At 50.6% G+C, this 19965-nt stretch overlaps 1 long non-coding RNA gene across 2 annotated transcripts in view; it reads left to right on the top strand.

Moving 5' to 3' along the window:
- The window catches only part of LOC108962372 (uncharacterized), a 49452-nt gene extending 30268 nt beyond the window's left edge, over positions 1-19184 (top strand). The window contains exons 5-8 of one of the 2 annotated variants that reach the window (XR_007777212.1): positions 6447-6573; positions 7116-7140; positions 7247-8398; positions 11681-19184. This is a non-coding gene — a long non-coding RNA (uncharacterized LOC108962372). The remainder of the gene's footprint in view (positions 1-6446; positions 6574-7115; positions 7141-7246; positions 8399-11680) is intronic. The other variant, XR_001990948.3, reaches the window with a different exon arrangement.
- The last annotated feature ends 781 nt before the right edge of the window (positions 19185-19965 follow it).

Raw genomic sequence — 19965 nt, 5'->3', positions numbered from 1 at the left:
AGGAGCCATCTCTGGCTGGCTCTTCTGTGCCGACGCAGGCGGGTGGCCAGTCGCTGGTGTGATGCCTACGTAGCACCGCACCACGGAGATGGGGCACAGGATTCCCGAGGGGACAGGGCGAAGCGCGGGAGTGGAGCGGCACTGGATGGTGAGAGGCTTTCTCTGCTCATCCAGCTAATAGACTAATTAGCGAGGAGCTCGAAACTTGGCTGTGTTTGTTGTCAAATGCAGGCCCCTTTCCAAGTGGTGTTAACAGCCTTCCCTTTTCACTCTGCGCACATTGTACAGCCAGGGCTTTTCTGCTGCTCTACAGAGGATTCTTCTTTTAGTAATGGATATAGGCTGAATAGCTGCTGCAGCTATAGGTGACACCAGGGTCAGGAGCGAGGGGTGGCAGGGAGGGGGCAGGGTCCTGGGGCTGGGAGAGCAGTGGGAGGCTGGGAGAGGGGATGGCGGGGGCACTGACCCAGCCGTGCGTATCGTAACATGCAGCTGGGCTGGGGGCAGCCTGGGGCTGTGGGACACTGCAGCCTGCCAGGGTACTTAGCCAGCTGAGCTTCCCAGGGACCTGTGGTGAAACGAGGGATGTCTGTGGGTGAGAGCAGAGTCCATGGCAAAGGTGTGCTTCCAAGCTAAAGGTAGGTATTGCTCCTTGTATGCCTCCTTGTGCCATTTGCCCACTTCTAATTAAGATGCATTTAAATTGTTTAAACGATTCCTTTGATAAACACTCCCCTTTCACGCAGGAGACAAAAAGTTCACAGAGGCGAAAGGCTGCCGGCACCGGCAGGACGCTGGCAGCATGCGGGCGAGGGGCGGGTGAGCTTCCCCGCCACCCTGCTGCCAATGCAAATCTCCCGGCGCAGCTGAGCCGGGACCAGGGGAAACCGGGAGAGTTTCCGCCAGGTTCCCACAAGCACAGGAGCGAGGCTGTGCCTGCAATCACGTCTGCCCGCCGGCAGCGGCCTTTGTAGGAGCCCCGGCTTAATGCGTATGCACTGCCGGCCGGAGCAGGGACGCTCGCCACCCTTCCATCCGGACACCTGGCGTTTCAGTTCACTCCAGTGTCCCAAATGATGTGCGTCTGACTCTCCAAATTCATCTCCTCCTTAGGAGTGCTGTCCCTTGGTTCTCCCTGGAGTGCCAGAGACCGAAGTGCCTGGGGGCTCCTGAGTTGCCTGTCCCCCCGGGGCAGTGCTTTTTGCGGGGAAGGCAAGGGAGGGAGATGAGGGCTTTGCAGGAGTTTGCCTGCGACCCCAGCTGGAGGCAGGGGAGATACATGCACCCCTGGCTATCCCTCAATGCTCCACAGTGCCTGAAACAGGGCATAATTCACACCTTCACCACACACTCAAATACTGCACCAGCCAAAGCGAGGTGAGCACCTGCCAGCCGCCTGCAAATATCATCTGGGTGTCATGGCAAATATTAGGCACGGGGCCTGGAGCGTGCCCAGCCTCCCCCTGGGTCCATGAAGACTGCTTGCCCGCGGCAGGCCTGGCTTTCCCACAGACATTTGCACCGACATGGCACCACTGCTGCTGTTTTCTTTGGATTGAGGCCAACATCTTATGGAAAAGCAGCTGAAGCAGCACGGCCAGCAGGTAGCACAGAACTGGGCTGGGGGAAGTGCCCTGCCAATGCAATGGCTCGCTTCCCTGGTGTGGCATGGTGTAAGGTGCCCAAAACCTCAGATGTAGGATGGTGGTTTGGCAGTCATGACTGCGTGACAAAAGCCATGACTGAAAGAGTTTGACATATCCACACTCATTCATGTGATGCTTGGAGCCAGAAAAGGCTTCTGAAAACATGTGTCCTCCTGGTGCCAGTGATCCAGGAGAAATGAACTCCCTTTATTAGCAGCTAGGGGGCCAAGTATCAAACCAGATATTTGAGCCCTCTTACACCCTTGCCACCTACTGCCGGGCTTTTGCCTCTGTAAAATCTCTTTGAAGGTCATGCAATGAGTACTCCATGCCAACCCAATTTAGCCAGCACATGGCTGCATGGGAGCTGGTGACATTGTGTGGAGTGTGACTTGCCACCACATCATGCTGGCTGTGCTCATCTTTCCCAGCTGAGCCACTGACCCAGCTGCAATGTGGCCAGGGACACTTCAGAGATGGCTGTGCAGACTGCCGGGGTGCTGAGCACTGGCACTGACAAGCTCAGGATCTCTATTTGGGCCTCAGGGCCAAAGTTTTCCATGAGCATCAGCTTCTAGCCTGGAAAATAAGTTTGGCAACAGGGTCAGGTTTCCAGCTGAGAAGAATGAATGATCTCACCACCAACTAAACTATTTCCAGAATGACATTTCCCTAACAGAGTGCTCCAGTGCTAAGCTGCTCTGAAGCAGCACTGGTGGCACATGGCAGGGCCAGGCTGTTTCCCCGTGTGCCAGCTCAGCTTCATCATTTCCTTTGTTTCCCCCCCCCCCCCCCCAGGTGTTAGGGATTTCAATGCGTACACCTGGCTGTATTTGTATTTCCAGCTTCTCTCTACATTTGCCTCTCTGGGTCTGAATGCCTCCACCAGTTTTCTGAATGCTGATAATTCCCACTCATTCATCTCCCTTCTAAGATCTGTTTTAAATTCTCTCATCTGTTAATTTGTTGCTCATTTGGGATCCAGGCCTAGAGGTTGGGCCGTGGAGAGAGTCTATGGTCCAGATAATTCTCAGTTTAAACAACCCCTGTAATTCCCTTTGAACAACCTCTTCCTTTCTGGTCCTTTCAGTTTATCCCTTAACTTGTCTTCTTCTTTCTCCCCCTTCCCTTATCTGATCACACCACTTCCTCTACTTTTACTCTACTACCTGCTTTTAACTCATCCCAGCTTCCCACCTGCTACTTCTTGGCCCCTCTTCTTCCTCTTCCACAGTGACCTGATTGCTTCCCTGGTGGCAGAGAGGTTGCCACGTCACCCCAGCCCTGTGTCTGGTGGTCTGGAATGAAGTCCAACACGCTTATGTTGGACCTTGCCATGCCTTGGCCAACAGGCCAAATGCCTTTCCACTAGGAGAACAGAACTGAACAGCGCACATTTGGAGAGCTCTCCAGAGCTGGTGTGGACCCAGGAGCTTGGACCTTGTTTGTACGTTTATCCATCTTAGCTGCTCTGCTTGGGCTACCTGGATCAAAGGCTCACTCTTCCTCACTGCGCGCTGCAAAGGCAGTTTGCAGGATGCAGTGAATGGAGGATGTGATTAGATCTGCCTCATTTGCCTCCATTGAAGGGAATGTGGTGGCAGCCCATTGCCAATCTAGCTTTTTCCAGTTTTATAGGCACATAATTACTCATCTGCTTCAAGAAACCTGGGTTATTATTTGGCACCCCCTACTTTGCCGTGCCTAGACGTATGAATTATAAATCTGCTCTGTACGTGATGTGCTAGGTGGCAGTCAGGCATGCTTCAGGGCAGGGGTGAGAGGCAGGGGCAGAGCCAGGGCCTCAGGGCTGGGCTGGAAAGCCACAGTGAGGACACAAAGTTGAAAATTACTGCCTTCACGCAGCAGTTTTTACGTGTCAGGCCTGCTTATACACTTAATGCTCTTAAATGCTTTTGCTCTCTGATAGCCAGGGGCTGGATAGTAGCTTTCTACAGTGAGTGACTAGGAAATGAATAAAATATTTACAAGTACGATTGATGTGAGCTCAGAAGAGGTGTTCCTGCCTGCCCATGACATTTGCCTCTCCCTTCCCACAGTCTTTTGTGTTTCCTCTGGCAAAGAGCCAGGGCTCTATGACAATGCCCACTGGGCTGGTCTGCAAGTGACACCGAGCAAGGGAGGTAATTTGCTGCCCAGGAGCATCTCAGTACCCTGAAAAGGCACCAGCTACCCCCAAGCCCATATGCTACCCCTCCCCCTTGGGTTTGTCTGCTGCAGGATGAATATCTCTCCCAGAGGACCTCAGCTGATGAAACCTGTTCCCTCTGAGGAGCAGTTGTTTGGGTTGGATATCCCAAAAGTGTGCAGCTGGAGATGCAAATGGCAGAGAAGCACAGCTGACAGGCTCTGGCAGCAGAGTGGTGACCCACAGGAGCTGCTGCGGGCTCTATCCCTGCATAGCTACACTGTTGCCATCTCCCTGGAGCGCAGAAGTGCTACGTGCTTTCCTGGACGTAGGGACACCTTGGCTGTAGTGTTGGGATTCTTAGTCTTGCCAAGGGTGGGTTTGACTAATCAAGTCACTACGTGCCTGTTGTCCAGTGTGTGATATTCCAGGGACTTTCCGACCCCGGCGGTGTCACCCACATGTGTGGAACTGTTACTGACAGTTGCTGACTCATGGGTACAGCACACCAGCAGTCTCCAAAATATCTGGAAACCTCATCCATTTTCAGGAGGTGAGGAAAAGAAGGAAACTAAGACTTAACTCCCAGTTGGCCTGTAACATAATGCAGAGAGGTGCACATGAAGAAACCATGTCTTCTGAAATGCTCCACTGTGTCAGTCCCTTCCCTTCCCTTCCCTTCCCGTTCACCTTGCCCTGTCCCGGCCGCATCCCTTCCCGTCGCCTTCCCTGCCCTTCCCTTCGGCCTTCCCTTCCCTTCCCTTCCCTTCCCTTCCCTTCCCTTCCCTTCCCTTCCCTTCCCTTCCCTTCCCTTCCCTTCCCGTCCCTTCCCTTCCCTTCCCTTCCCTTCCCTTCCCTTCCCTTCCCTTCCCTTCCCTTCCCTTCCCTTCCCTTCCCTTCCCTTCCCTTCCCTTCCCTTCCCTTCCCTTCCCTTCCCTTCCCTTCCCTTCCCTTCCCTTATGAATATAGGGGAAATTGTTTGTGAGTGTGGAATGTGAATGTTCAGTGATTTGGGGAGGCATTTTTGAGTGGGGGGTAGAAGTGTGACTTCCTTTTGCTCCTGAATTGGTGGGTGAGAAGTGGGAGCAGGGCAGGATGCTCCCAAAGAAGGGTGCAGGAGGTGGCCAGGATGCAGGGGGTTGAGCGGAGGGAAGGAGCTTTGGTGCTCTGTGGGAGCTGTTCCAGGCTGGGAACCGCTCTGAAACTGCTGACACAAGCAGCAGGGAGCAGCAGCAGCGTGATCCCCGGCACGGCATCGCACACGGGCCAGCGGGAGGAGGCGTGTGGCCTTGGGACAGGGAGGTCACAGTTTCTCCCTCTCAGGTCAAAACTGGCAAGCCGGCCGGTGAGACAGAACCTCACGCCCACCTGCCCGCTTGGGAACTTGCGAGCACCTGGATGGCAGCGGCCGGGGATGTGCGCGGGGCCCGCGCTGTCCTTGGGGCTGGCCGGCGACAAGCAGCCTGTCACCCCCAGCTGCCCTGCAGCCCGCCGGGGCTGGGGCTGGTGCAGGGAGCCCCGGCCGAGGGCAGGGCGGCTGCCAGCCCAGCCCGGGCGCTCTCAGGGCCCCGCTCGCCGCAGCGCGCACGTTGCTGGCCGCACGTACATGCCCGCAGCCCAGAAGGGCCTGGCAGAGGCCGCGCGTCCCGGGCTCCCAGCCGCTCCTGCCGCGCTCCTTGTCTGCCTGCCAGCCAGTGCCCCATCGGCTTCCTCCCTCCCTCGCTCTGGCTTTCTTTTCGCTTCTTTTTTTCCCACTCGCCCTGTTGCATAAGGAGAGGCGGAGGGCGCAGAAAGAGGCGATGCCAGCAGTGAATAGGAGGCAGTAGGGGATGAGAGAAGGGTCGGGCATCACTGCTCGGTCTGTTTGGAAAGAGATGGGTGCTCATCCCGCCACCACAATCGCTTTCCAGAGAAGTCACTTCCTTCCCTCCTTCTGCTCTTTGTTTCACGCCACAAAGGAGGAGCGGACGGTCTCTGTGCCAGGCAGGGAGCGTGTCCCCCATGGGGGGGCAGCGTGCTCCGAGCAGCTGCTGTGCCTACCACTGTGTCTTTGTCCTGGCTCCCACTGCCCAAAGCAGAAGGGTTCTGCTGCCAGGTGGGACTGGGACCCTTGAGCCTCTGCCAACATGGACTAAGTCATTGCTTCCCCTCCTTCCCCATGTCACATCAGGGTCTTGCTGATGGCCTGGATTTTGGGATAGGTGGCTGACCCATCAGGACATTGTGCAAAATGCAGTGGTGGCTGGTGATGAGGAGCTCTCTGACAGAAACATGGTCAGATGTTAGCCTAAATTCTGGGTCCATATGTTGTCAACTCAAATGATGAATGGAGGATTAAAAGGGACACACCAGGACCCTTCTGGACATTAGTAGTGTGCAGAGGGTGCTTAAAGTTGTGTTCATTAGTGTCCCCTGTGATATCCAGGACAATGTCCCTCTCCACACTGTTCCTTCAAATTCCTGTCTCTTCTCCACCTTGCACCAAGTTCTTATTCCCCCAGCTTTTCCAGCCTGAGTTCTTTGCACTGATATCAGGGAGATCTACCCCTGTATTGTTATAACATCAGAAAGGCAAAGGTACTATGGCAGACTCTTGGCCATTGTACTGTGCAAAGCCCTCTGATGCACTTTTCTCCATCTCTCCTTCATAGGTGACCCAGGGCAGAAGGCAACCAAGTGGCCTCTGACTCAAGGTTTGAGAGGGACCTGTGAGTTTTGCTTTCATTAACCTGTGAATCCTGCTTACAGCAACTGTGGCTGCCAGGCATCCCTGAACAGGTAATAATTAGCATTGGCCTCATGATTCACAGAAGGCTGATCAATCTCTATATATTATATTATATTATATTATATTATATTATATTATATTATATTATATTATATTATATTATATTATATTATAGTTATATTATATTATATTATATTGATATTATATTATATTATATTATATTATATTATATTATATTATATTATATTATATTATATTCTATTATATTATATTATATTATATTATATTATATTATATTCTATTATCATTATATCATATTATATTATAGCATAGCATAGCATAGCATAGCATAGCATAGCATAGCATAGCATAGCATAGCATAGCATTATTAAGAAACCCATTGCTTTTATAGACAGTTACTATACATCTGGACCTAATTGGTCCTTTAATTAAAACACCATCACCACTGGCTAATTAAGAAACCAACCTGTGGTAAACAAATCTCCATAACACATTCCACATGTTCACAAGAACAGGTGCAGCAGGTTAAGATAAGAATTATTTATCATTCTTTTCTCTGTTCTTCTCACAGGCTTTCCCAGAAAGGCCTGGGAAAGGTATGTGTTGCTCTCTGTGGCCAGAGATCTGCTGCCACAAGCAACAGCACCAGATACTCTTACTTTTTTTTCTTTCATTTTTGCCTTCCATTTATTTCCTTTCCAGAAACTGTGTCCTCTTGAGTTCTCTGGCTGGGAACAGCGAACTCATCCCTCATCCAGGCAGGCTCAGGTTCTCATGGTCCCTGCCCTAGACTTCCCAATCACCCTACTGCTCACAGTGAGTTTCCCCCTGTTACTAGGAGAAAAGGTCAAGGGTATGATTTTTTTTTCTTTGCACCCTCTCATGGTGAATGTGTCTTTCTGCCTGTACCTCATGGCATCACCCTCACTCGCCACGGGAATGTCTGCTCACATCCAACATGCCCACAGATGTCAGGGGGCAACTTGTCTCAGTGAGACCTCATGCCAGCAATCCATGTTGTGCCAGCAGCCTCAGTGCAGCAGCGGGACTCACTCCATGAGCATGTGCTCCCTGTGCAGCTTGCCCTGGCCACGCTCACAGTGCTGGCCCCCACAGCCAGCCACATGCTGCTGTCACCTCTCCTGGTGCGTGTCTGAAGGAGCTGCTCAGTGACCTTGCCCATCTTATTCCTGACTTGGTTAGAAATCAGAATGCCTGTTTTCCCAGACACACTGCCCCGCGCTGGCACAGCAGTTTTACAAACACTCCAGTGCTTGTGGGTGCTGTTGGATATAGTTCTGTGTTGGCAGCGTGGAGGTGCATCTCCCTTCCCTCACCCATGTTTCTCCCTTGGCATTTGTCCCTTGATTCTTTACCCCGAGGATGTATCCCCTGAGCTCTTTGCCATTGGTCTGGCAGCAATTCCAGTCCCCTCTGACTATCTTGCCCATGGAGATGGTTACCAGTGAGGCCACAGGGCTGACTGGGTGGTGGATGTCACAGATCACAATGGGCTCCACCTCATTTTCTCCTAAGCCTGAGCCAGTCTCTCATTTCAGAGAAGTCTGTCCATTAACTCTCAGGGCTGGAGAGTACAATTATGTGTGCTTGTGTAGCTTGAAGCTTTCTAACCAGCCCAAGTAAGTGGTTTTCACCTTTTCATCCAGTCACTTCCTGTAAGAAAGGACACATCCGTTCTCTTTGAGTACAGATCTCACAAATGAGTACAAACCTTGCACATGCCAGCACTGGCTTTCTTCTGTCCTCATTCCTGGAGGAGAATCTCCTGGCCTGCACGTACCTTTGGCTCACCAAAATCATATTTGAATGAAGAAAATCTTCCTTCAGGAGAAGGTTTGTGCTTTGCTAACAAAAGGAAATCCCTGAATTTGTTGATGCTCTTGGGAAACTTCTCCAAGTCCTTTTCTCTGGTACTGCAGGGGCAGTGTGGACAGTGCTGATTTCTTTATGAGAGCCCAGCGTGTCTCAAGCCATGCTTGAGGCTGCGGGTCGGTAATGAGGCCAGTCATTTGTTTGGGCTCCTGTGGATAATTCTGTTAGGGCCAAGCACTCTGCCAGTGAGCTTCTTTTAAGGACTGATTTTCTTTTACACAGTCAAGACTCAGACAGCCTATTATTAACCTCAGAGCCTGATGGCTTGCTTTGCATTCCCATTCCAGTCTGTGCTTTCACTGATTCCAACACCCAGCTACTGCACTTGCACGCACCCCTGTTGCCTCCCTGCACTTGCTTTGAGTCCTGCCTCACCAGACCACCTTTGCCAATGTTGCCCCTCAGTGAAACTTGTCATGTCCTTCATCCATCCACAGAGGAGAGGCCCTGTGAGGACAGTGTTAACTTTTCAGTCACCCTGTCCCAATTACTTGTCCCAGCAATTCCAAGGAGTAGGGAAACATAGCCTTGCTCTTCTAGATGGGCAAAGAGACGCGGCAGCAACAAGTGGAAAGCCAGTAGCAGAGAAAAAAAAAACTTGAATGCAAAGCTCCAGGGTGCCAGGCTTAGGTCAGGACAAATTCCACCGATGCTGAAGGAGAACAGTAGGCACAAGTGTGTATTTTGCCCATACCCAAGCAGCGGTGTCACCAGTGACAGCAGGAAAGGATGAGGGGCTTTGCTAACAAGGACTCATAAGGAGGCTGTGCCTGAGCTCAGACCTCCTGCTTAAAAAGTCCCTCGACGTGTGAGGAAGCAAACAGCAGTGACCATAGCAGGGCAAACCTCAGAGACCACGGGAGGTCTGAGGGTGCCAGGCAAAAGAAGGGCAAGCCTTTGCCAGCCAGCATATCTCCGCGGAGAGGTGAAGCAGGCATCCAAAAATAGCCCACCCTGCTGCCAAGAGCAGTGAGCCTTTGATAAACAGTTTAAAAATAACCTCAGCGGGAAAGACATTGCAGCTCCCTCCATCAGAACTGAATTTGTGTCCTGTTTGCACTTCCATGCCCCTGCCAGCTTGCCGTGGAACGTGTTGCTCATGTGATACCTGCTGCCTGCAGATCTGGCTGGGCTGTGGGCAACCATGAGGGACTGGGAAGATGCTTGGCTACATTTTGCTGCTGCAGCAAGGGTTTGTCCTGGCTGGAAGCAGGAGCAGGGAGGCAGTCTGATAGGGATGGGCCTGGTCAAAGTCACAAGGTGCTTTTTGTGTTGCGGCTTCCCATCCTCCTGTTGACTTGAGGGGATGGCTTGTGTGGGTGTCAGGCAGAGAGGGGAAAGTGCAGGGTGGTCTGCCACAGGAAACCGGAGCTAGATGAGCCAAGGACCAGCGTGTCCTGGAGAACCCTTCCTAGGGAGGGGATTTCAGGGATCCTCTGCTTTGTGTGCCCTCACCCAGCACTGGGACAGGGAGAAGGGACAGAGAGGAGCCCTCCCTACCACCTCTCCACATCTCCAAGATAACAGTGCAGGCCATAGCCAGGAGATCACATTGGATGCAGCCCCATTCCCACCTGGCTGCCCTGGGACAGCAGCACCTCTCTTTAGGGAAACTGGGATTTTGTGGGCTGGTTCTGCAATGGGGGACCTCAAAGCTCTGGTCACCTGGCCAGGGAGCCCTGGCACACTGCAGAGCAGCAGGGCTCACTGCACTCATGTGCTGTTGGACACTGTGGGCGCAGTGCTGGATGAAGAGATAATGCTTATTTCCCCCTTAGCCCAAGGCCAGCACACACCCCCTCCTCTGGGTTCAGGACACAGACCCTGCCCTGCTCCCTGCCCCAGCTCGCTGGCAAGGCCCTCTCCACAGCAGGGCCTGGAAGGAAAAAGATATGTACTGACAGAAAAATCTCCTACTTGGAAAGGTTATTGTATTCCTCTGGTGGGTGGGGAAGAGTGTGATGGAGGTGGGGCAAGGCAGGGGCCGACAATCCTTCTCCAAACGTTGTCACTCTTGTGCAGTGATCCTTGGAGAGCCCTTGCCGTTCTGCTGCCAGCAGGCAGGAGCCAATTAAGGGCAATTAGGGTGGAAGCGGAGAAGGCGCCCCTTTAGCTGCCGCCGGAGCGGCCACTGGGAGCGCTGGCACGGCTCCACTCCCTGAGGTTATTAGAGTTCTCCCCCATATTGTCCTTGGAAGAGATGCTTCGGAGCCGTCTGCTCGGAGCAGTGAGATGAAAGGGAGACACCCTTTGATGTGTTTGCCCGTTCACACAGTGCCTCTGTGGGGAATCAACCCGAGCACTCCTGCAGCACCTTCCACCTCCGTTAATCACCCAGGCGGGCTACCCTGCTATCTGAGGTCTCCCAGGGCACACGTGGCCTCTGCCCCACATAGTGAATCCTTTTCCACGAAACAAAATGCAGCAGGCAAGAGCAGAGAGCAGCAATGAGGACAGAGGATCTGGGGCAGAGGGCTAGCCCATCTCCATGAGGAGAGGAAGAGAGGCACAGCCAACAATAAGTGGCCTGACTGCTGCCATGCCAGCCATGGCTTGGTCCCAGGGCTCTTCCTGGATGCCTGCATGCTCCACAGCTGGATACTGGTAATTTTAAAGCCTCCTTCTTATCTGCATGTACTGCCATACCACATCAAACCATATGGAATGACAGTGGTAGAACTTCTAACAGCCTTGTTGCCTATGTTGTCCCAACATTTTCAAAATCCCTTTACTTGGCCATCCCTTCCTCTCCTACAGCTCAGTCAGCTGAGGGACAGCGGAAGCAGAAGGTGGGGCAGCTCTGTGATGTGTCATGTAGATATCTACTAGGCTTGCAGGAGAGATGGTCCTTCCAGTGCCTGCTCTGCAGGCCTGAGTACCCAGTGCCTCTGGGCACCAGTGTCCTGCCAATACAAAGATCCCACCATGGCACATGGAGTTTCCTAGTATGTTGCCCACAGCATCTTCAGTCCTTTTCCTCTCTGCATTCTGCTTCTTGGACAGTCCCTCCCTAGGCCACATCTTCCCATCCTTATTTTCTCACACTTTACCACTCCCTGTGTCACTGTGCCCATCCTGTGTTGCTCCCTGCATTATTTTCACAGTCAGAGGACTGCAGCAGGGGTGAAGCTGGAAGAAGAAATAGGTGCAGCTTTTACCACTGGGCATGGGCTGTGGTGGGATGGGAGGAAAGTCCATGGCAACTCACCTTTTTCACAGAATCTTTATTTTTCCTACATCCAGGAGCTGTTGTTGGATGGACTTCAACTTTGAACTTGATGTGGAGGAGAGCAGGAATGCTGTCAATGCTAGGCATCAGTCTTTCTGTTGCAGACTCCAGGCATTATTGGTTTGGGCCCAGTTCCCCCAAGTTCTTTGCAAAGTGGCTCTTCTGAGGTGACCCTCTGGGCAGGTGCCTTGCTCTGCCACCCTTCCTCTTTGGCTGGATGGCTCCTTGCATGTCCCAGCCAACCAAGCCTGCCATGCAAAGCTGCCCTCTCCAGCCCTGTGCACAGAGCCCCGTGTGAACAACAGGCTCTGAGCGTGCTGTCTCACAGCCTCCAGTGCAAAGGTGGCCCCAGAGCACTTCCCATGGATTTCCCACCCACAGGTGCCACCACCCTTCTGGAAGGAAGCAGTCAGCCTTGTTTTGAGCAGCTGCCTTGCAAATGCATCCTCTCTAGCCCGCAGCTGCCTGACCCAGGACAAAGCAACCTGCGGCCTCAAGGAGTGAAACACAGCATTGAAAACTGAAAGTGGTGCACACAGAGCAAGTGATGCTCTCCACTGACTCCTATGTCAATCACCTTTCTGCTTATCAGTCTTTGTCAGGAACAGGAACGATCTCTATAGTTTCTTTTCCTGCCTGGTGCTGCCTTTGCATCTGCTGCAGAGCAGAAATTCAAGGAGATGGATGGAGACCTCGGTCTGCTTGATGGAAATACCTCTACTGTTTTCAGGTTGGGTAAAGGTCTTTCATTAACAAATCCTACCTGCTGACCCCAAAGCATGTGAGATCCTCTCAGAGACTGTGCCAGCATTCCTTGTACTTTTGTGTTGCTTCAAACAGGAAACAATGCTCTTGGAAAAGCTTCTAGCAGCTCCGGAACAGCTCCCTGCAAACTCAGTGAGCTAGTGGCATTGCAGAGCTCGGAAGTGCTCTTTCCACATGTGCTACCTCTTGGAAGTCAAGGAGAGATTCCTAGGGCCGGGAAGAGAGAGTGTATGCCACCATGTGGCAGCAGATTCCCAAGTGTGGAGCTCAGGAGAGCTTCAGGCAGGCCCAGCTCATAGCTCAGGCTGGAGGAGGGCCTGGCCCTCGTAGGCAGAACTTCAGCAAGGAGTTGTGACCTTCTGTGCATGGACAGGGAGGTGCTGTACAGGCACCCTGTCCCATCTCCAAAGGCACCAGCCACCCTCTCCATGAAGGTAAGATTTATTCTGCAATTGAGCAGCCCTGGAATTTACCGTGGAAGACAATATTCATCTGAGAATTGTATTCCAGCACCAAAGACCCATTATTCACAGTGACAGCCTGCAGAGCTGAAAATAAACAAAGAACAAAGTCAAATCAAGTAGCTTTGGACAGAAACCACCCTGCCTCAAGGCAGAAGGCAACTTCTAAGCAAGAGAGACAACTTCTGAGGAAGAAAATCTTTTGGAAGCACATTATCCCATATTCCACTGATGCAAAGCTTCTTGCTTTTCTCTCAGAGGCAACCAAAAACCAGCCTGCCAGAAAACTTTGGGCGAGATGAGGCTTAATTTGATCCAGGCTGTTCTTATCTCCTATATTTTCATTCCAAAAAAAAAAAAAAAAAAAAAGAAAAAAAAAGAAAGATGAAAAATTTTCTCATCTTTAAGACTCTGCATTGTTTGTAGCCTGAATTTATGCTGCAATGAGGACTTTGAGTTGTCACTCATATCAACAGGCTCCTAACTCTAAACTCAGCAATGGCCACTCAAGCCTTAGCTTCCCTCACTATTGCAGGCTGCCTGAGGATCTGTTGATCCCCTAGGCTCTGTACTGCCCTCCTAGACAGCAAAATGCCTATTTCTGCTATTTCTGCCTCCTCAACAGCTCTTCCAGGGTGTTGCACAGTAACTGCTAATCTGTATTCTATAAATACAGCACTGTCAGCTTAAAACACATTTTAGTATAGAGAGGAGTAGCATGGGGACAGCTACCTAGTTGGGTTACTTGGGTATCTCATTCTCTTAGTGCTACACTGTAATTTCAAGGTGGGAATGAAGCTATTGACAAGTCTGTGGTCTTTTGTCGTAGACATCCAGGCAGTCCAAAGGGCCCTGTTCCAAAAAACTCGGAGTAAACTTGTCCTGAGCATCTGGACCCAAGCAAGCTACTGCTATATTAAGGTTTATTTTGGTTGCTGGGCCCTGATCGCCCCAGGTGTTTTCCAAAATCCCCTATTCTTTGCTTTTCAGAGGAAATGTGTCTAAGAGGCTAGACCATGCTGGCAGACCTCCAAGGCCTTGTGCTGATTTGCCCTGGTGGAGACTCCAACCCGTAGTTGCTGTCTGGGAAAACCAGATCCGTGTGTCCTTGAGAAGAGCACACAGAAGATCAGAGTGTGGACTGGGGGAAAATGGACCAGATCGACCCCTTCTGCTTCCCTCTGTGCTTGTGCAGGGTAGAGCAAAGCATTGACTCAGGAGGCAGGGTGAGCCTGTGGAAATCAGGTGCAGCACAGAGGAGGAGGCAGAGGAGGAGGAGGAAGAGGAGGAGGAAGGACATGAGGTCTTCAGTATCGGATGGAAATGTGGAGCCTCAAAGGTCATCCAGTTGGGCTCACACTCCAGCTCACACTGGATGGAGAAACAGGCCTTCATACACAGCAACAAACACTCAAAACAAATTAAAAAGCACTTAAAAATATAGTCCTGCCTGGCTGCTCCAGATGAGTTTTGTAGTGAATCTGAAGGTGCCTTTTTCCTGGAGTCCTGTGCTCCCATTATGGTGCCCACGTGCTGCATGGGATCAGGGCTTGGTACTGTGGGTCACCAGAGAGAGTCACCTTAATCAGCTTAAACCACAGCTTGACTCAGGCCTCAAACTGTGCCACCCATCCCAAGGGAAGGTCTCTGAAACAGAGAGTGACCGCCCTGAAAATTCCTCCTGTGGTCACTTTTGTAAAGTCCTGCTCATCTTGGAGAGGGACGGGGAAAGAAGTTAGTGGCATTCTGTCTCTAAAAAGCAGAATGTTTCTGCTGTGATTCATTTTGTCTGGGGATTTGGCCTGTTTTGCTAATTTGTGGGAAGCCAATTCAGCAGACTTGGTAACCAGTTGTTTGCTGATGCCACCTTTGGGATGGAAGGCTGTGCCTTCCACCTGGGAGATGTGGGGGATACTATTGCCAACACAGATTGGGGCACAGTGTCATTTCCTCCATAATGTCCTTGGAGATGTGTAGAGATGGGCCTCTTGTGTCTGTGGAGCTAGACTGGCCACTTTTTTTACTTCTTCTTTGAAAGAGCAATAAACACCTTTGGACCGCCCCATGGAGGACTGAATTGTAGCACACTGTCCTCAATTTGCCTTCTGCTCCCACTGCCTGTTGTCTTTGCTCCTTTGTGGCATGTGTGAGGATGGATATGTCTGTCCCAAGAAATTGTCTGCAGTCATTTTGCAGTCCCTTTGACATCTGACAGACCACTTGTGGCCCACAGACCACAGGCTGAGAAACTATGTGTGGGGTGATGTCTACTGAGTTGCCTCCCAGGACTCAGGTTCTTTCAAACACATAAAAAGAAGCAGTTTCTGTCCTGGAAAAGACATTGCCTTGGGCAGACAAGCATGGGGGAGTCAAGGACAGGGACACCCCAACCACCCAGCTGGTCCTCCAGCCCAGAGACCTGACTCTCACAGAGTTACTGTCTGAGCAGCCCAGGTGAAGATTTAGGGGGTCCCACTTGCAGCTGTGCTGTGACATGAGATGGGGATGCTGGCAAAGGGCAGGCAGGTAGGGAGGCACAGTGTGGGTCTGTGGTGGGAGGGAGCAGAGGGGGAGGAGGGAGCTCCGCCAGCCCCACCACACTCCAGCAATCAAAGCCCAGCCTCTGTAATTAATACTATTTAGCTCAGGTTAGTAGCAGAGGAAAATGTCTCTTGTCAGCCTGGCTTTGCCCACTGGACCTGATTTAGCAACATGAAAGCATTTTTTCTGATTAACTGTTCACTGAAGGAGATAAAAGAGATGACCATGAAATGTTTTCTTTAATGTGATGAATGTAAAGGGACTGGTAGAGCTGGAAAGGGTGAGAGGAGAGAAGAGAGAATGCTCCGACAGCAGATGGGGCTGGGGTGGGAAAAGGGTGTAGGGCAGAGCTGGGGGGCTGGGATGGAGGGGGCTGTGAGGCAGGGGCAGAACTGGGGGGTGTCCAGGACTGGGCTGGCAGGGGCCCCAGGATGGGAATGGGTGGATAACCAGGAGGCAGGAGTGGAGGCAGTAGTAACCGAAATATTTCTGAAAGGAGAGCTATGGTAGCAACTGTAACTGTTACAGATGTATATATAGATAGATATGTATATATGCATGAGGGTTTCTAAGGCTTTTATGAAGTTGCAGTCTGAATGCCAAATTTCACTGCTCATCTCTACTACTAAGCTAAAAAAATGTTGGTAGCTAGGAAACAAAGTGAAGTAGTAAAGCTCGATTTCTAACATGATGTGGTTAGGATATTTTGGGGAACAGTGATGCTGCTCCTACTTTGTAAAACCATAGCAGGGGGTTGAAAAGCTATATTTAAAAGCTAAACACAGTTCCCTACCATTCTTTGAAAGAGATTTCACTGTCATGTAGTCCAAACTGGCCTTCGATGGCATTCAATGTGCTTTTTAACTATGTGCTGTTGACGGCTTACATTTTAAACTTTTCTCAAGATGGATGGAAGAATGAAGTTGGTCTGACCCACTTAAGATTAGTTTCTGGTTTCTGTGTGTTGGGTGGGAATAGGGTGGGTACTTGCCAGAATGAAAAAATACTAATTTGGAAGAGAGAGGGAGAAAATACAAAGAGCACCCCCAGTCAAGTTAGTTTTTGCAGAAAAAGATTTTGCCCTGATGTTTTTTATGTATTTCAGGATAGAAAGGGAGAGTGTGTAAAATAAGATGATTTCAACTGAGAGGTTCTTATTGAAAGGTAATTGTGCACAAGGTAGAGGATGAAAGTCCTTATAGATAAGTACCCAGTCACAAAACCTGATGTGTCTTGTGCAAGCTGATGGTGCAAAAGGGGATGTAACTTTACAGGCAAGCCAGCAATCATTATCTCCCCAGGATGTGCAGTGAGGGGCTCAGACATGCACAAAGGCATCGGCCGTGTTCCACATTAGGTTGGCTGCTCCGTAAGCAGATCGGATGTCCTCACACCAAGCTCCCCTTTTGAGTCAGCTCAGCTCCTCTCCCAGAGGTCAGAGGAGACACAGGAAAGGTCCCTGAGCAGGCAATGGAAACACTGAAAGGGAGGTGAGGCTTGAATGCAGATAAGAGGAGTGAAAACTAATTGATCTGAAAAAGCACTGTCATTGTGGGGTATAAAATAATGACTGGGAAGTCCCTTTCATTTACTGAGAGGCAATAATAGCAGAGGGCAGATGATAACACTGAAAGGGTGACATTTTAGGGCTCTTTAATCTAGGAGACAGAGGCATAACAAGCAACAGGGGTTGCAGTTTCAAGCCTGGCAAATGTAAATAAGAAATGAGGCATGTTGCACAGGGGGTGCTGACACACATTGAAACAGAGCATGTGTGGAGGTTGTGTGGGGCTCACCATCTCTTAATGGCTTGGTGTCCAGACAGGCTGATTTTCTGGGAGATAAAGTTACTGAGCTCAACTGCAGTGATGGCTGAAATTCAGTGGCCGAGCATTAGTCAGGGTAAGAATTTCTGCCTTTTCTTCATTCAGACCGAGACTTGACTGAAAAATACCATACTCACCCAAGCACCTCTCCCACTGGGACTGTCCCCGAGTGGGGTGAGTACAGTCACCTTCTTAAGGGGCTGTGATGTTTGCATGGCCAAGAAAAGTGTGCAGGCCTTTACTGCCTGGGGGAAAGCGGGATTAGTCTGTGTGGAAGCAGCTGCAGGCAGTGGTCTTTGAGTGGAAGCCTGAGACCAGGAGGAGTCAATGGCCAGGAGGAGTCATTGTCTGCAGGAAAATGCCCACTGCCACACACATGGACCTGGGACAGCCACTCTGAGATGGGTGATCCCTCCGACAGCTGTGCTGACAGCCTGCCTTTGTGCAAAGACAAAATGCTTGAGCCTCTGCACCCCATATGTGCTCCCACCAGCTTGTGCCAGGTCTGCTCAGAGACACCATCCCCACTCCCTGGGAAGCCCTTCTGTGAAGGCTCTGCAAACATTTCAGGACAATCCTCTGCATCCTTTCTTTACCCCGCTCAGAAGTGTTTCCAAGGCTCATCCATAGCATCCAAGTGCATGTTTCCCTCAGACCTTTCAGGATCTCCTCCTGTTGTGTGCCCCTAGGGCTCTGCCACCACCCTCCATGTGGTGCCCTATCTAACCATGCCTCCTGGTCCCCAAATCTCCATTTCTGTGAAATCCCTAAGCCCCCTGTAGGCTCAGCTAATGTGCTGTGATCCATTCTGCTAATCTGCAAGCATCTGCCCAGGCTGCCAGCACATCCCAAGGTTTTGGGGTAAGGGAAGTCCATGCCAAAACCCCTACCTTGCCTCTGGCATGCAGAGTGGGTCAAGTAGTGCACAGGAGGTAAAAAAACACCTGCCAGTGATGACTAAATAAAAATGTTTTCCCAGAAAGTGGCAAATCTCTCAGCCCGGAGTCCATCATTGTAAATAATTTTTGTTTTAAAAGCAAACAAACAAATTGGTGGAAGTCTCCCGGCAGCAGGTGCTGGCTCCGTGTGAAATCCAGCCTTGCAGCCCATGGTTCGCAGTTGTCTGTTTATTCTATCTGCTATTTATAGCTGGTCAAACCTTTCCATCCTGCCTCGTGTTTCCTACTTGCTCTATCTTATTAATTAATGTATTTACTGTCAATATTTTAATAAAACAAACAAAAAATTAATGAAAAATATTGCCTGTGGCCAGGGTGCTGCTGGCTTGAGGTGTTTGAGAGGACACAGGCCAGCTGGGGAAGCCTGTGCTGTGATGGATGTTGGAGAAATGCTGAGATGGGAAAAGAGGTGGTGTACATCTAAAGCATGGCACAGAGCTCAAGTGTGACAGGACTGGTCTGTCTTCCTGCTGTGAACCGCAGCATTTTCACTGGCTTGGTCTGCACCACCCCTCATTTTGTGCCAGCTGTGGCTGTTGTCCCTGGTCCCAGCTAGGGCAGCCCCTGTTCCAGCTGGGGGTCCCTGGCTAGAAGGCATGACAGATGTGGGGAAATGACTGTTGTGTGGGTCCAAGGGGAAGCTGTTTAACAAAGAGACTGGCTGGCCGTGGTTATGGAGAAGTTTGGCTGGGACACAGATGTTGCAGGCGATTGCAGGCTGGTGGCTGCGGCTGCGTGGTGAAGGTAGACAGTGATCCACAGCTGAAACCACTCTGGAAACCTGTGACAGAGGAGCATCCTGAAATCTTTGGGATAGGTGACATCAACCAACATGGAATAATGAAATGAACAAGCAGTGAACAAAAAAAAAAAAACCCACCACATGCCACTGAGCCTCACTTCATCATCCACTCTTTTGCAGATGTCCTTTGTCCTGCTGCTACACGAGCCATGACTGCAGCCACCTTGCTGTGTCAGCTTCACATTTTTCTCCCGCAGGCTTGTATTTCCTTACTTACATGCAAGCTTAAGCACTGCTTTATAGCCTCAAGCAGACACCAACCATGTGCCTCTCGCTTATTTAAATTCACTTTACTTGCCAACACAGCACAAGATTCTGTACAGTATGGCTATAACTGAGCTCCTGCTTTCTGAGTTGGTGTTTTGGTCTGTGTCATGAAATATGTAGGTCTCATTGGCCTTAAAATTCCAAATTATCACCCATGCTGATACTGTCTTTCTGAAAAGGGCAGTTTCTTTCATTTTATGTTGGGTCATTTAGGCAGTAAGCTCTAAACCTGACACTTGCTTCTCTTTCTTGTGTAGTGCACAATAAACACTTCTGGATTTTTGAACAAGTGGGATTTGCACCCCTTTTTGGAGGGAGTGTAGTTCACCTGGCTGTTGCATGAGTGGATATTTTCTCATGTAGAGAAGATGATATTGCAATTTACTGCTCAGCAGAAGACAAGTCCACAGCCCAAAATATCTCTGACCCCCTAAGATATCTCTGTTTTCCCTAGGAATCTCCATGTCTGGAGAGTGGGGAGAGATTTGCTGTGAGACGATGAAAGTGGTGCATGCCTCTGCTCCCAGAAAAAAACCTAGGCAGCTAAGTGGATTAGGTATAAAGTGTGGACAGAAAAAGCTCAGTGAATTTTTCTTTTTTAAGTAGTTGCCTACCCAGAGTGCAAATTCTGAACCGTCTAAAAAGGCCAGTTGTGATCACAAATGTTTATAAAATTAA

Source organism: Serinus canaria, chromosome 3 (genome assembly GCF_022539315.1).
Source record: "Serinus canaria isolate serCan28SL12 chromosome 3, serCan2020, whole genome shotgun sequence".
Taxonomy (NCBI): Eukaryota; Metazoa; Chordata; class Aves; order Passeriformes; family Fringillidae; genus Serinus; species Serinus canaria.
This window is presented reverse-complemented; position numbering and strand designations above follow the sequence as displayed.